Source organism: Phaseolus vulgaris, chromosome 9 (assembly GCF_000499845.2).
Source record: "Phaseolus vulgaris cultivar G19833 chromosome 9, P. vulgaris v2.0, whole genome shotgun sequence".
Taxonomy (NCBI): Eukaryota; Viridiplantae; Streptophyta; class Magnoliopsida; order Fabales; family Fabaceae; genus Phaseolus; species Phaseolus vulgaris.
Window position 1 is genome coordinate 202,760 of NC_023751.2, and position 17,129 is coordinate 219,888.

Consider the following 17,129-nt stretch of genomic DNA (forward strand, 5'->3'; position numbering starts at 1 on the left):
TGCAAGAGATTCAGGATCTTATCTAAAATCTGGCTTTGGAATCACTCAAAACGCATGCACCATTTTTTTTTAATAAATTTTGCAATTTTGGTGTTCGGTTAGGCCAGCTGGAGCGCTTCAGATTTGCACTCTGATTTTAAAAGATTTATCATTTTTTTTCTGTTGCTTCTTTTGACCTAATTCTTTTTTTGTCCTTTCTATAACACTTTAAACTTGCATTTTCCAGAGAATCAAAATTTTCCTATGGGTGGAAATATTTTCTGGGTTAAAACAGCCAAAACAAAGAAGGTGAAAACAGGGGAATCTGAAAACTGGAAACAAAAACAGCAAGATACCAAAGTTTAGACACAATGGAAATTTGTGAAATAGAATTGTGTAGAATCTAAACACAATATGAACTCAAACTAAAAATTAAAAAAGGCACCAAAGGAGCAAAGAACAGCAGATTCAAGCAATATAAAGAGACCCAAAATCAAGAAACAATCAAGCCAAATAAAAGGACTACTATGAATTGTTGACAATATGGATGAACATGACTTGACAAAACATGTATAGATTCAGAAAATTAAAGACTCAAAGCATAATATGAACCAAATAATGAAAGCAATAAAGACTCAAAAGCCTAAAAGAAAATAGCAACTCAAAGGTGTATGGAATCCTATCACAAATTGCACAAGAACTTGTTCAAGAACAATTGAACAAGAGTGCTTCGGTTGGATCTTCCACAAAGCACACCAAACAAATTAAATTGTAAAAAACAGCAAGACAAGTAAGGAAAGTAAATGACAATATGAAATAAAGAAGAACTAAAATTGAAAAGACAAGGAGCTACTCATCTTGAAGAACCAAAGCTCATGATACCAAATGATGGCATTTTCATGAAGTTCTTCTTGAATCAAAGTAGAGCAAAGGGGCGGAAGCAATGGATGAGGTGAGCAAGATCCTCCTAAGAGTGGTGTTGATCTTGTAGGTGCATGTTAAGTGTGGGTATTGGGTGGTTCGGCCAGCCCAAGGGAAAAGATGAAGGAATTGAAGTTTAGAGCCTAGGATTCTAGGGAGAAGCAAAGTTTGGCACAAAATGGCAGCATAACTTTACTCACAATAAACTTGAAAATACAAGGTGTAGGCTCCTCTTTTTATAGGCTAAGGAGGACCATAATGCAACCCTAATGCTAGCCAAATGAAATGTAAATGTGAAGCACATGGGTGCACATGGCACATGGGTGCACAAATGAGCACATGGGGAGGGGTGTGTCTAGTTTTTATGTTCACCCCCTCCATGGGCTTTCTAGACCGGCCTTGGTAAATTTAGAGGTTTTTTTAGAAACTCTAAGTTTACCTAGGTTGGTGTTTTAGGTGCCAAAATTAATTCTAAGAAAATTACAAATAAAGTTCCTGTGCTAATTTTGACAAGAAATTAAAGTCTACTCTACACTAGAGTTTATGGCATTTGAACATGTAAAAGAACGTCTTCTTGGATCCTCTTGGCCATAACTCTATGGTTGGCCCAAATCTACCCTTTGGTGGGCTTGCATGTGGGCTTGTGCTTGGGCCTCTTCCATCATCGCCAGTCCAAGCAGTCCCCTTGGCGGCTGCACTTCCTGTGGTTGAGGCTGCCGAGCCCAACTTTATGGAGAACCCCCCGAGCGCCTCCACGCCCTATGTATCCGCTGGAGGGGGTCCTCCTTCAACTGCTTCAACCGCTGGAGCTGTACCAGGCGGGGATGAAGGCGCTCACAACTCGCCTATCATCATCACTGAATCCCCGCCATCGCCACCACGCCAAGAAGCTCCTATTCAACAACCAACTCAAGAGGGTGGTGGCGAGAACCAACAACAAGCTCCCCCGATGCCTCCACGAGCAAGCCTCTCTCTTGAGGTAAAAAGGGTGTGGGAGCCCTTCTCAGCAAAACTGAAGATGATGGCGGAGGATTTCCCTTCCATCATATCCAAAGCTGTGGAGAGCTCCAGCAAGAAGCTCCAGGATGACATCTCCGTGCTCCAAGAGGAGAATCGCCTAATCAGGATCGAGGCGGAGAAGTTATCCTGCAATCTCATGCTCGCGGAGATCGATCACTCCCGAGTGGAAGATGCTATGAGCACCGAGTTCCGGGTGGCACGCAAGGAGGCCACCAATCTACGCCATAAGGTGCAGCTCTTAGCTCAAGAGAAGATCGAGCTGGAGAGCAAGCTGGTCCCTTATCGCGTCAAAGTGGCTGACCTGGAGGCGTCGATCAAAGCAGATGCCGCCAAGGTAAAAACCCTCGAGAAGAGGTCAGCCGATCGGGAGGTCTTCTTGGGGAAAGTTGAGAAGGAGAGAGATGACACCATGGCCAAACTCGCCGAGGCCAAAGAGGAAAATGGGAAGATCACCACACAACTGGCCCAGGCGCAGGCGGAATCCGAGAAGGTTACTGAAGACCTTCTTCAAGCTCGGGAAACAATTGAAGAACTCAAGAAACAAGCTGAAGAGCTGAAGCAGCAGAACGAGGGGCTCAAGAAGCAGATTGAAGAACTTGAGCTGAGCTCCGCCCAGATTCTCGCTGCTGGATTCGACGCTGCCTTGGAACAATTTGCCTGCCTGTACCCTAACTTGGATCTCTCCATGGTGTCGCTGAACAACGAGGTGGTGGACGGGAAGATTGTGCCTTCTGAAGACTAGCTGCTCGCTGCTTCCCTTCACCACTTACTCATCTGTCTCTCTCTTACCCATTTTACTTGTAATAAATTTTCCCTTCTCTGCTCATGTATCTTGATCATACTTTATTATAAAGTCTTTGTGCTTCCTGTTATGCTCTCTTCTTGTTGACTTTATCTTCCTTGCACAAATCTCTTAAACAAATTAACTTAATAACCTCGCGAGCGCAATTGCATACTAACCGCCTCGAACCATCAACTTCCGAACAATAACATTCTAACAACTTGTAATCTCAAGGTAATGAACCTTAGCGTAAAATCGCTCTTCAAATAACGAACTTCAACCCAACTAATGGCTTAAGACACAGCTCATCTGATCTGCCTTATCAAAACGGGCATTGGCTTTCTCGCCATCGCTTGAATTTCTCCTGGTCGCCAAAGACTCTTGGCGATACCAGCTTCCTCTTGCCTTCACAACTTGGACATTGTTCCATTATCTGGGGGTAGAGGCGCCTTTCGGACCCTTCCCCACCTCCCTGAGCTTCAGAACAAAAGACCGGGTGGCTAGGCGTTCTCTTCGAACCTACCTTAGCCACCCTCCAAACTTCTTCCACCCTTTACACCATACCTGAACTCGTTCGAGACGAGAAGGATTTTATCTTGCCTGAACTCGCTCATCGGCGAGAAGGTCTTTAACTCGCCTGAACTCGCTCATCGGCGAGAAGGTCTTTAACTCGCCTGAACTCGCTCGTCGGCGAGAAGGTCTTTAACTCATGCCTCTACATTGCCCCAGGGGTTACATCTTCTCCCCCCAGAAACACTGAGGACTTTTTGTTGGTGCCTCTACATTGCCCCAGAGGCTACATCTTCTCTCCTCTGGAAGCACTGAGGACTTTTCACTCTTCCTCGCCTGCACTCGCTCGACAGCGAGGAGGTCTTTATCTCGCCTCAGGACGCGCGAGGGCGTTGAGGTCTTTTAACTGGTGCCTCCGATCGCCGAAAGACGATGAGGACTTTAACTTTAGCTGATGCCGCCAATCGCCGAAAGACGACGGGGACTTAGAAACTTCTTAGAAAGCATGCAACATAACTTCAACTTGCCTTAAATCACATATAAGTGACAAGGTCTTTCTTCAAAACTTTCAGAAAACAACAAGCATGCAATCTAAAAACACTTTAAACTTCGAAAACTCTTCTTTATTGGGCGGCCTCATTAAAAACCCTCCTTAGGGAAAAAAGAGTGCCCCCTCCAAGCTGTTTTAACAGAAACATTGTAAAGCTCTTCGTGTTTGTTTTTACTTACAAAGTTCTTAACTGTAATATAACTTGAGGTGCATGGCGTTCCAAGTGCGGGGAATCGCCCCTCCTTCCAAAGTTTCTAAGCGGTAGGCGCCGTTCCCGAGTGCCTCGGTTATTCTGAACGGCCCCGTCCACTTAGGCGACAGCTTGTTCTCCATCTCGTATTGGTGAGCCTTCCTCATCACCAGGTCGCCTTCTCTGAACTGTCTTGGCATCACCTTCGAGTTATATCTTCGTTCAATCCTTCTTTTCACCGCCTCAGCTTTTAATCCCGCCTCTTCTCTGACCTCATCCAGTAAGTCCAGGTTCAACCTTCTTTCCTCATTCGAGTCTTCCTCCACGAAGTTCTGGAATCTCGGCGAGCTCTCCTGGATCTCTACTGGAATCATTGCGTCGCACCCGTAAACCAAACTGAACGGGGTCTCATGGGTTCCTGACTGCTCGGTAGTGTGGTACGCCCAGACTATACGGGGTACCTCCTCAGCCCAGCTTCCTTTGGCTTTCTCTAATCTTCTCTTCAAGCCTCTGAGTAACACCCGATTGGCTGACTCTACTTGGCCATTCGTCTGAGGGTGTTCGACGGATGCAAATACTTGTTGAATTCCCACCCCTTCGCACAGCTTCTTCAACAGGTGACTTGCAAACTGAGTCCCATTGTCCGATACCAGGCGCTTGGGCACACCAAACCGGCACACAATGTTCTTCCACACGAAACCCTCGATCTTGTGTGCGGTGATCTGGGCCACTGGTTCTGCCTCGATCCACTTGGTGAAGTATTCAGTCGCCACCACCAAGTACTTCATCTGCCTGATCGCCAGCGGGAACGGTCCCAGGATGTCGATTCCCCATGTATGAAACGGCCAAGGGCTGTAAATCGACTTCAACTCCTCGGGAGGTGCCTTGTGCCAATCGGCGTGCTGCTGGCATTGCTTGCAGCACTGCAATACCTCTTGCAATCTTCTCTCATTGTTGGCCAGTAGTAACCTGCGCGGAGAGTCCTTGCGGCCAGAGCTCGACCCCCGACGTGGCTTCCGCATATCCCTTCATGGAGCTCTACCATAATTCTTGTACATTTCTCGCCGTGCACACATTCCAGGAGTGGGTGAGTGAACCCAAACCTATACAGCTCGCCATCAATCATTGTGAACTTGCTAGAATTCTTCTTTATCTTCCTAGCCTCTGTCGGATCCAGCGGGAGAAGGCCATCCGCCAAGCATCGCTTGTACTGCGTTACCCAGGTGTCTAGCTCATGGGTCGTGCAGACCTGCGTCACGTTCACCTTCTCTCCCCGACATGCCCTTATTCTTGGCGACCTCAAGGTCTCTTGAGTCAAAGACCTGTGACTCCTCGCCGCTTTCTCCGTCGATTTGCTTATCTGAAGAACCAGGTGATCTGCCACAAATGCTCTAGGAGTCTTCAGAGTTTCTTGAATCACCGTCCTCTGCCTACCCCCCTTGCCTGAACTGGCGAGCTTAGCTAGCAAGTCAGCTCGGGCATTCTGCTCTCTGGGCACATGCACCACTTCAAAGGAGACAAAGGAACTCTTCAATTCCTGTACATACTCCAGGTAAAACGCCATTTGTGGATCTTTAGCCTGGAACTCGCCTGTTACTTGTCCCGTGACTAACAGCGAGTCACTCTTAGCCATCAGCACCCTGGCTCCCATCTCCTTAGCCAGCAAGATACCGGCGATCAACGCCTCATATTCTGCTTGATTGTTGCTGGCCTTGAAGGCAAACCTCAAAGATTGTTCGATCAGCACCCCGTTGGGTCCCTCCAAGATGACTCCAGCACCGCTACCCTGCTGGTTCGACGATCCGTCCACTGAAAGCACCCAACGGAAGTCATCCCCCTCAACTCGTGTCGCTTCAGACGAGAGCTCGACCACGAAGTCTGCGAAGATCTGCCCCTTGATCGGACCTCGGGGCTCATACTTGATGTCGAACTCCGACAGCTCCACCGCCCACTTCACCATCCTCCCAGCAACGTCGGGCTTCTTCAAGACCTTCTGAATGGGCAAGTCGGTCATCACCAGTATCGTGAAGCTATGGAAATAGTGGCGTAACCTCCTTGCGGAAAAGACTACTGCCAGTGCAGCCTTCTCCAGGGCCTGATATCTCATTTCGGGGGCCCTGCAGCACCTTACTAACAAAATAAATGGGCTTTTGAGCCTGATCTTGGTCCTGGGCGAGCACCGCGCTCACCGCCCTCTCAGTTACAGCAAAATACAACCTGAGAGGGGTTCCCACCAGCGGTTTGCACAAAACCGGCGGGCTCGCCAGATACTCCTTAAGCTTGACGAACGCTTCTTCGCACTCCTTCGTCCAGGCAAATTTGTTATTCCGCCTCAAACACTGGAAATACGGATGGCCCTTCTCTCTGCTAGCCGACACGAAGCAAGACAGGGCGGCCATCCGACCTGTAAGCTGTTGTACTTCCTTCACAGTGGTCGGGCTCCTCATCGCCAAAATGGCGGCACACTTGTCAGGGTTAGCTTCTATTCCTCTCTCAGTTAAGAGGAAACCCAAGAACTTCCCAGCCTCCACGCCAAAGATGCACTTCTCGGGATTCAGCTTTAACCTGAACTTGGCGATCGTGGTGAACAATTCCTCCAAGTCCTCCGCAGCACTGTCCACCAGGGCGTCTATGCTTGGCAAAGGATACGAATCCTTTGGGCAAGCCTTGTTCAGATCAATGAAGTCGACGCACATGCGCCACTTCCCATTGCTCTTCTTCACCAGCACGACATTGGCCAGCCACTCGGGGTACTGCACCTCCCTGATATGGCCTGCGGCGAGGAGTTTCTGGGTTTCGTCTCTAATCGCCTGCCTCCTCTCCTCGTTGAACTTCCTTCTCCTCTGGCGTACCGGTCTGACCTGATTGTCCATCGCCAAATGATGGCACAAGAAGTCGGGATCGATCCCGGGCATGTCCGAAGCGGACCATGCAAACGCATCCAGATGTCGCTCTATCACCTTGGCGATCTGGTCCTGGAGCTCGACTTCCAGAGATCTTCCCAGCTTGAAGATCTTTCCCCCGATCTCTCTTTCGAGCCATTGCTCGACGGGTTTTGGCCTGGTTTCTCTGGCGATCACCGCCCTGGCGATTCCCAGCTCCCTCGCTTCCTCATGGCGATTCCGCGCCTCTTCTTCCTCTAAACCGGCGTTCCCCTCCCCCAGCTCAGCATCCACCATCACCACGTCACTTCCGGCGGTCTCTTCTATTACTGTCGGCCTGGGCTTCACACCAGGAGGCGGGGTGGTTGTCACGTAACTCACCGACCTCTTGTTCTTCAGGCTATTCTCATAGCACTTCTTCGCTTCTTTCTGGTCGGATTTGATGGTGATCACCACCCCCTACATAGATGGCAGCTTCAGCTTCATGTGCCGGGTCGACGGTATAGCGCCTATTCTGTTGAGCGTGGGTCTTCCCAGCAGAATGTTGTATGCTGAAGGGGCGTTCACGACAAGGTACTTGATTTTCTCTGTTCTTGAACCCGCCTCATCTGTGAACGTAGTCCTCAACTCAATGTACCCCCTGACCTCTACCTGGTCACCAGCGAAACCATACAAACAACCTCCATAGGGCCTCAGCTGGTCAAGGGGTAGCTCCAACTGCGTGAAAGTCGGCCAGATCATCACGTCTGTCGAGCTTCCTTGGTCCACCAGAACCCTGTGAACCTTCCTTCCTGCTGTGACCAACGAGATGACTATGGGGTCGTTGTCATGAGGCACAACATCCCGAAGATCTTGCTTGGTGAACGTAATGTCCACATCCGGCGAGTGGTCCTCAAACATATCTACCGTCATCACAGACCTCGCATACCTCTTCCTCTGTGATGCGGTGCATCCACCACCCGAGAAACCTCCTGCAATGGTGTGGATTTCTCCGTGGGTAGGCATCTCGTGCTGCTGAGCCTCACCACCTGCTGGTTGGGAGCTCGACGCGCCCCCCGTCCTTCTATCCAGCAGATAATCATTCAGGAACCCGCTCTTGACCAGGTCGTCGAGCTGGTATCCCAAAGCTAAACATGAGTCCACGGTGTGGCCAAAGCCCTGGTGGAACTCGCACCAGGCGTCTGGCTTTGGGCCCAGCACCTTATCGCCCACCTTCTCAGACGCCTTCAGCCTAGCTGATATATTGGGAATGGCAATCAGGTCCGCCAGTCCCATGACAAACTTGTGTTTTGGCGGGCGATTGTACTCCCGGCGTGCTGGTTGAGGGCGCCCTTAGCCCTTGCCCTTGTTCTTCCTTGGATCGTAAGGATGGCGAGTCCTCTGATCCCTCCTGGCCACCGCTGTCTCCAGCACCCTCTGTGGCTGGACCCTGGTCTGGGCGCGTGGCCTAGCGGGAGCCACGCTTCCCCTCTTCTCGGCGACCTCACTTTCGTCGGCGATGTGGGCCACCGCAAGTCGCCTAACCTCAGCAAATGTGGCGGGGTGAGCCCTGATCAATGCCTCGCAGAATGGTCCCGGCAGCGCGCCCTTCTTGAATGCGTAGACCAGCATCTCTTCGTCTTTGGCTGGCGAGCGGACCATCTGCGCCCCAAAGCGATTCAAATAGTCCCTGAGGGACTCTCCCTGGTACTGCCTTATGTCAAACAGATCATAAGACACCCTAGGCGGCGCCTTATTCACTATATACTGCTCGACGAAGATCTTCGAAAACTGTTGGAAGTTGGTTATGTGACCTGTAGGCAGGCTCACAAACCATTCCAGTGTCGTTCCCTGGAGTGTGCTCACAAACATCTTACAGTACACGGCGTCTGATCCTCCTGACAGCATCATCTGCGTATGAAACGTGGTGAGATGTGCCTCAGGATCCTCCACGCCGGTAAAAACAGCCTTCACAGGTACCACACTCGCAGGGATAGGCGTGTCTGTAATCGCCTGAGCAAAAGGCATAGGGAAAACGCGAGGCGACGTCGACGGCGCGACCTCTTCAGCAACTGGACGCCCTCGCTGCTCCTAAAGAGCTTGACGCAGCTCCTCAGTCACTCTGCTAAGCTCATCATTCCTGGCCCGAGAGGCGACCAGGTCCTCGTGCATTCTTGCCTGCTCTACACGTGAGGCTTCCACATTCGCCTGCAACGAACGCATGATTTCCACCATCTGCGCCATAGTCATGGCGCCTTCAGCAGCAACGGGCGCAACTGGACTTGAACGGTTGCTTCTCATTTTTCTCATAAAAACTTGACGAATCACAGAGAGCGATGAACAACACCTTCTTCAGCGACGATCGATTCAGCGATCAATCGGTCAAAACTTCGCAGAAACTTCGAAGAACCTCAAGAACGCAGCGAACCTTCACAGAAACTCGCAACTCCACCAAAAACCAACGCTCCTTCCACGAAAATCCAAACGAGCAACGGAACTCAGATCTCACCGATTAAAACTCGCGTTAGCAGCGAAAAAACCTCACCTCACCGAACAAAACTCAAACGAACGGTGGAAAACGCGAAACTACCGAACGAAACTTAGATGAACAGCGGAAAACGGTTGCACCAGCACACAACCACACAGAAACCGCAGAAACCTCCAAGAACTCACGTTGTGGATGGGAACAGGTTTTACACGGCCCCACGGTGGGCGCCTGATGATCCTGCCTGTTAACCAAAACGCTGGAGCTTTGCCTCGTCAAACTTGGATCGACTTCTGCGCCGTGTTAGCCTCCGTCCTTCACCGCGATTCCACCTCAAGAACCTGCAAAAGACGAAACGGCGCCGCTGCGGCCGATCGCGCTCCGACGCCCAAGTCAGCGACTGAACCACCAATTACTCAAGAGTAAAACTCAAGAACTCTAAGGAACCGTGACCAGTTCTCTCTCAGTGTACTCAAGACTCGCAAGCGTAAAGAAATAATCTGAACGTGCGTACCTCAGAAGTTCGTTGGGAACTCTTATATACCTTGGCACTTTCTCTCTCCTGGCAGTTACACATCTGGACACGTGGCTCGCATCCAGCTGCACACGTGCCTTCATCCGGAGCATCCTTGACTTGGGCGTTACTTCTGACTCTTCTTTGGCTAAGTTACTTATGCATGATACTATTCAGTGCATAGTTGCCTTGGAGCGCGATCTCTTCTGGATGGCGAGTTCGGGTGCCTTCGTACACACCTTCCCTGTGGTCTCGCCGGCCGCCTTCATGATCTGCACCACCTGTTTCACCGTATATGCTCAAGTAAGCTGTCCCCCGACCTCATCCTCTGGCCAGCTGGGAAGTGTCCATCTGCCTTCATCTTCGGCGATGTCCTTGTTTCGGCGATCTCTAATCACTTGGTCACCTGGGTTCACATCTGGCGACTTCATCTTCAACTCGGTGACCGCCGGTTTAGGCATGATGGAGATCGGAGCACGCCAACTTAATAACTGGCGAGCACGCAAGCCCCCCGACCTCCTTCCCTTCTGCCACAGATAATTTCTGGTTATGAAAAATGTTCTTTTTACTGTCACAGTAAAACAACCGATTGTTTTTTCGAAACAACCAATTGTTTTTCCTCTGGCACCTCTGCATAATGATGCCAAGTTTGCTTATGCATGATTAAACCTATTTCTCTTTTTCAAATCTTGCTTTTGGACAAATATACATTGAATGTGCCTCAGAATCTGATAATAAAAAATTATATCCCCATGTTGTCTTGAAAACACTATATCATTTTCTATTCTAGAAATGTCAACATTGTTTGTACTGCTTGTCTACTATATTATCATTCTGATTTCTGCTTTGTACAATCCTTCTCATTGTCTATTTGTGAGAGCAAATAGGGGGAGCTGTTTATGCTTGATTTGGTTGTATAAGATAGCTTTAAAAACTGATGCATTATGTTGTTGCTTCTCTGCACTTGAAAACACTTGATTACTTCAATTTTTCTGGTCTTTCTGCTAATGTTGTACATGTAGAAAACCGGTTTGTGTGTGTCTTATTATCTTGCTGCTATACTTTCTTTGCATATGCATCAATTTTGTGTTACAGGACCTTTCAAGTACAGGTGCTATGATGAAGAATGATCAAAGTGATGCTTATGGTTCAAGAGCATATTCACCTTACTCATATTCTTGACAAGTAAAAATTCATGACCTATGTAAAGAAACCTCAAGAATAAAGAGTCTGATCTGTTGTTGTTGATGGCTTATAACTGTGGAGAAGTTTGTCCATGTGGTATTTGATGAAATCGTTCATAGTGATCAGGGTTCTACAAAGGTTTATGCAGAAGAAGATGAGCATAACATCACCTTGGAAAAGTTGGAATCTTGTACAGATAAACAACCGATTGATTATGCGAAACAACTAGTTGAAATTCTGCAACAGGAAGAGTTGCCAAAGGAATGGAGAATTCCAAGGGATTTTTCAATGGAGAACATCATTGGATGCAAATGGGTTTTCAGAAACAAGCTGGATGAATCTGAAGTAATTACAAGGAACAAGGCAAGGCTTGTGGCTAAAGGTTATAATCAAGAAGAAGACATAAATTATATAAAAAAAAAAAACCTTTGCTCCAGTTGCAAGATTAGAAGCTGTAAGGTTGTTGCTGGCCTTTGCTTGTATGAGTGGATTCAAATTGTTTCAAATGGATGTTAAGAGTGCTTTCCTCAATGGAATCATCAATGATGAAGTCTATGTTGAAAAACCATCGGGCTTTGAAGATCATCAACATCCTAACCATGTATACAAGCTGAAAAAGGCCTTGTATGGGCTTAAGCAAGCTCCAAGGCAGTGTGGTATGAAAGGCTTAGTAACTTGTATATATTCATCCTTTGTAAAGTAAGTTGTATATGTTCATCATATGCTTTTGGCTTCATAAGATCAAATGAGATTCTAAACATGCTTGAGGTAATGCAAAGGTATGAATGTATTTCATTATGCATTTCCCATCACTTTGAAAGATGATTTGCTTTGAAAATTAACATTTTCTTGTTGTCTCAGAAAAACAACCGATTGTTTTCACGAAACAACCGATTGTTTTACCTCTGGCACATTTGAATAAAGTTGTTATGATTTCTTATGCATGATTACAACTGTTTATTTTCTTTCATAACCCATTATGAGTCAAATGTGCATTCTTTGTGCCTCTAAATTAGATCATAAAGAGATATATTCTCTTGTCATCCTTGAAAGTCAAAGTTTTTTATGAATGGCAACCACATTGGTGTTCATGGGGTTGATGAATATTTGTGAATGTATCTTTGCAACGTCTGTAAGGTTTTCTCTTAACAGAATAAAGAGTATTTCTACCAAATCCACCTCTTGAGCAATCATTTGACCAACTTGAACTGCTGGATGAAGAAAAGATAGGGGGAGAAACTGTGGTCTCCTTGCTGGAATTTCTGGGGTCTATGGTACTTTGATTCTGCTGCTGTCATAGCTCTGATACACCATAGATTTTTGCTGCAATTCTGATATGGTATCAAAGATTTGTTGCTACAATGGTGCTGCTACACACACTGGTTTTCTGGTTTATTATGTTGTTGTTATATGTTGGTTTTCAATGCTGGAAATTCTATTGTTTGTATCCCTTCTTTCATTCTATTTGTGAAGACAAATAGGGGGAGAATTGTGTGGTTTTATGTGTTGTAATGCTATTGCTACACTATGGTGTTATCTGGTTTTATCATGGTTTAACTTCTGCTGCTGCCATGCTCTTATTCACCATAGTTCTATTGCACACAAGTCTTATTTTGGCACTGGTTTTTATGGTTATTTGACTGGTTTTTCTGCTTAAAGGCTTATGCAGAAAATTGGTTTTGTGTGCCTTGGTATCCTGCTGGTATCCTTGCTTTGTATATGCATAAATTCTGTTTTGCAGGACCTTTCAAGGTCAAAAACAACAACACAAACAAACTAGGGATTTGTCTTCATCAAATAGGGGGAGATTGTTAAACAAGGTGCTTTGATGTCTCCAAATCCAAAAGGAAAGCTTGAAGACCTTGCTGTTGGGTGTGTGTGTGTTGTCTAGTTGTTTGGAACTTGTTAATTCACTCCTTAAGATGATCCAAGTTCATTTGAATCTTTAACTTTTTGAAAAGATGAGTTTTCTAAAATGTTGTTGAAATTTCAACAGGTTGTTTTACCTCAGCAGTTTTTGAAAAGGTTTTGAAAAGCTTGACTTTGTTGTCAAGTCAATTCAACTGATTGTTTCGACAAAACAATCGATTGTTTTCCTGTAAACCTTAACATAATTTGTTAACTGGTTTTAATATGTTTTAAATGATCCTACTAACTTGGCTCCTTTATTAAATTTTTTGACCACTTGGTTGGTCTATATCAAGGTGGTTTTACGCTCCTAATCTTGGAGTAACAGAAAGAGTTTATCAAAACAGTTTTTCCAAGATTTGAAAGAGCTTTGGATCATTCTTAAGTGTGTGACATAGGATTGGGTTGTAATTCTGAACTTTAAGCTTTGTAATACCCAAGCGTATTCTATTCCCTTCTTCCTTGATTACTGTATTTCTGTATTGGTGTTGCCAAGGAGTGTTGTGTGTTCTTGAGGTGTTCAAGATCAACATTCTTGGTGTGGTTTGCCAAAGGTAGTGTGTTTCTTGAGGGGTTCAAGGTCATTACTTTGGTGTGTGATGTGTGTAATCTAGTTTTGATTGCATAGTGGATTACCCAGTGGTTTCTAGGGACTGGATGTAGCTCTTGGTGTAAAAGTGAACCAGTATAAATATGTTTGTGTGATTCTCTCTTTCCCTGATCTCATATATATATATATATATATATATATATATATGTTCCGTCCGGTTGACCTGTGACGTCTTTGTGTGCGACCTCAACCGTCAGCTAGGGACTCCTTCCCACTGGTTACCTGTGGATTCCTGCAAAAAGAGGACAAAGGGGCGCCCTAGCGGCCGTTTGCACTCCGACGCTTAAGTCAGCCAGCAAGAAACACCAAAACTGTGCACCTCCGTATTTGAGCACCGCGTATGGCACTCTGAAGGTGGTAAAAAGAACTGTGTAGTGTGTGTATATTCTCGCTCTGGCAAACAACCTCTTTTCCAGTCCCTTATGCGTAGCCTCACGACTTCGAGCAAGCAACTGGAGTGTATTCTGGGAAAATTTGCCAAAACTCCGAACCCCGTTCCCAACATTCTCAGCGCTATTTAAACTACCCAAGCATTTAAAGCGCCTTAAAGCGCTTTTAATCACAAACGTAACGCACTCAATTAAGGCGTCTAATTAGAAAACGTAGCGCATTTAAGACGTTGAAACGCTTGGGAGCCATTATAGTACCTGAACGCTCGAAACAGAAACTGTATTGAATGACTTTAATTACCTGGTACCTGACTAAAGGGTGTTTCTATTCTGACCTGGCTGTCGTACACGTGGAGGGCCTCACGACGCCATGACCCCATCTGGGGGCGTTTCTGCCCATTTGGGGACGTTTCTACGTGTGAGTCCTCCTGCCTGGGAGTGCTACTGCGCAAGGGGTGACTTTTTGGGTGCCAACTCATGCCCCCAATCATCTAGTCACTCACTTCGAGAGCGTATCTGCCTTCCTCTCGTACCCTGCACCCGGCTACCCTGGGCGTGACCTTCCTCTTGAGTCGTATCTGTCCCAAAGGCGTCTCTGGGGCAGCAGGGGTACTTCACGAGTCAGGCTGCCCTACACTGGTGTTGTTACTATGGCCTTGAAGCCACCTTTCTCTTCTCTTTATCACTCTCCCGAATCATCGGGACCTGAGGCCTTCCCACGGCGTCGCTCCCTCCATGGTCTTTCCTACCCATGGATATCGGGGAACTACACTGTGATTGCCTTGCCTTAGTAACATTTGATCTGGGCGACGCCCTGGTTGGGCGACGCCTTCACCTAGGCAACGTCTTGCCTTGGCGATGCTTCCTCTTGGCGTCACTGGTACGTGGCGCCTCTTTACCCAGGCGACGCCTTGTGTTGACCTTGACTCCTGGTGTTGACTTTGACTCCTGGTGTTGACTTTGACATTGACTTAGTCAACGCCCGGATACGGGACGGTACAATATATATATATATATATATATATATATATATATATATATGTGTGTGTGTGTGTGTGTGTGTGTGTGTGTGTTTTAAGTTGTTTTTTTTAATTGCTGATAAAAAGAACCGATTGTTTCGACAAAACAACCGATTATTTTTCTGATATCATCTTAAAACAGTTTTGGGTATTTGTTTTCTTGATTCTTTTCTTTGTAATTCAACATTGAATTTCATTATACATTCAAAGTTTTCGAAAATCCCTCTTAAACAATTCACCCCCTTCTCGTTTAAGGCCATATATTCTAACATCTGTGAGTTGTTTTCTTTCCCTTATATAGGGTAGTGCTCTCCCCCTTCTTGTATTTGGTCTTATTATTGGCTTTGTTCTTGCCGGTTGACCTGGTCGCCGGTTGACTTCAAAGGCAAGCGATGACTCCTCTTATTTCTGATGGATTTTGTGCTTCCTTTTGGATGCTGGAAAGCGGCTCCGTTGAAACAGAGGGACCCTACCTGTTGATTGCACTTCGACGATCAAGTCCGTTCAGGGCTTATAGAAGCAATAAGTAAGTAAGTAGTTTCAGTCTTAGAAACGGTGTACCTTTACCAAGAATCTCGACTCCCTTTTATAGACTGCTTAGGTTACCTCATTGTAACAACCCCTCTCACACAAGAACCCTATCTCGAGTGAAAGTGAGCTTGATGGGAAAATTCTGTTACATTGTTTCACAATCTTAGGGTAACAACCGCCAGGAATCTTTCCCTTTGGGGCCCATCTATCACTGTAGGCGTTCTAGCCTCTACGTACCATGCATGCAGCTTACTCTTGAAACCCTAGCGCACTTGGGCCTAAGCGTTTCTAATGGGTACTTACTTGTGTTAGACTCAAATGTACTATACACACCACATGCACATTCGCTAACCATGTTTTTCATATATACGAGTTTCAACATACTCACCTTTGGGGGCTCACTTACATGGCCCACCGTCTCGACCAGACCACCGAGCCGACCTGCTCCACACAGGTGTCGATGTTCGATGTCGGTGTCGATGTCCAATGTCGGTGCTAATGTCCGATGTCTGGTCCAGTACATGCTTAACTCGGTAATAAATATTGTCTCCTTCTATTTAAGGTTGATTATCTGAATCCCTTGATTTGCGCTATACAACATTAATGTCTTTAAATATGAATATCACATGTTTATATACAATATCGGACTTGACTCATGACCCTACAGTATGTCTAAAAGAATCTCTTAATCTCTAAGACTAAAAATTATTTATATATAATTTTTTTTCTTAATCCTTCTAAGTACAGAACATAATAAAGTTACCAATATTATCAAACTTGAGGTGAAACAATTTCGTATGAGAAAATATACATATATATAGAATATTTTAAACAAAATCTCTTCACATTTATAACAAAAGCGTTAGAGTACCGCAGGTCCGCAGTACTCTTATTTAATATATTAGTTATTATCGATTAATTTTTTTATAATAACATATAGTTAAATTGTATTTTTAAATATTTGACAAAAGAAATATGCATTATTTTCGAAACATACATGATGATGAATAACTAACTTTTAATCTTATCAATCTATCTATATAATGTATGTCTCGGAACCATTCTATTATATTTAAAATATCAGAATTAAAATGAAGATGATTTTTAAATGATTACGTGTGCATTCAGTGACTAGTTTTCAATCTTTTAGAATGTGGTTTCATAAATATCAAGAGTCTCTGGATTTCTGCTGTTCGCATACATAAGTATTAAGAAATGTAGATTATATATTGGGATTTCATCAGCGCTATGACAGGTCCAGGCAGAAGGAATCTTCTTATAGTTTGTTTTTTATAACCTTTTCTCTCACTTAAAAATAATAATCTATCACGACATAAAAAAAATATTATTAAAAAAATAAAAATACAAAAAAATATGGAAGAACAGGACAAAAATTCATATATTAACAAAAATAATACTTAGATAATATATACTTATTAATAAAGAACTTTAAGAAAAGACTATATGAAAGTCTATTATATCAATGAAAATACTTTCTGTGAATAAAATCAAGATAACAAATTTATCAGTACATGTATTTCCTTAACGAAAAATATGAGAAACCCTAAATCGAATTTTCTCATCGTAGTTGACAAGTGTTCCAGCTATTACAAAGCATCTAAGAAACATTAGTCTTAGTAGTAAATGTATCACAAACCAATAGAGAATCACATCTA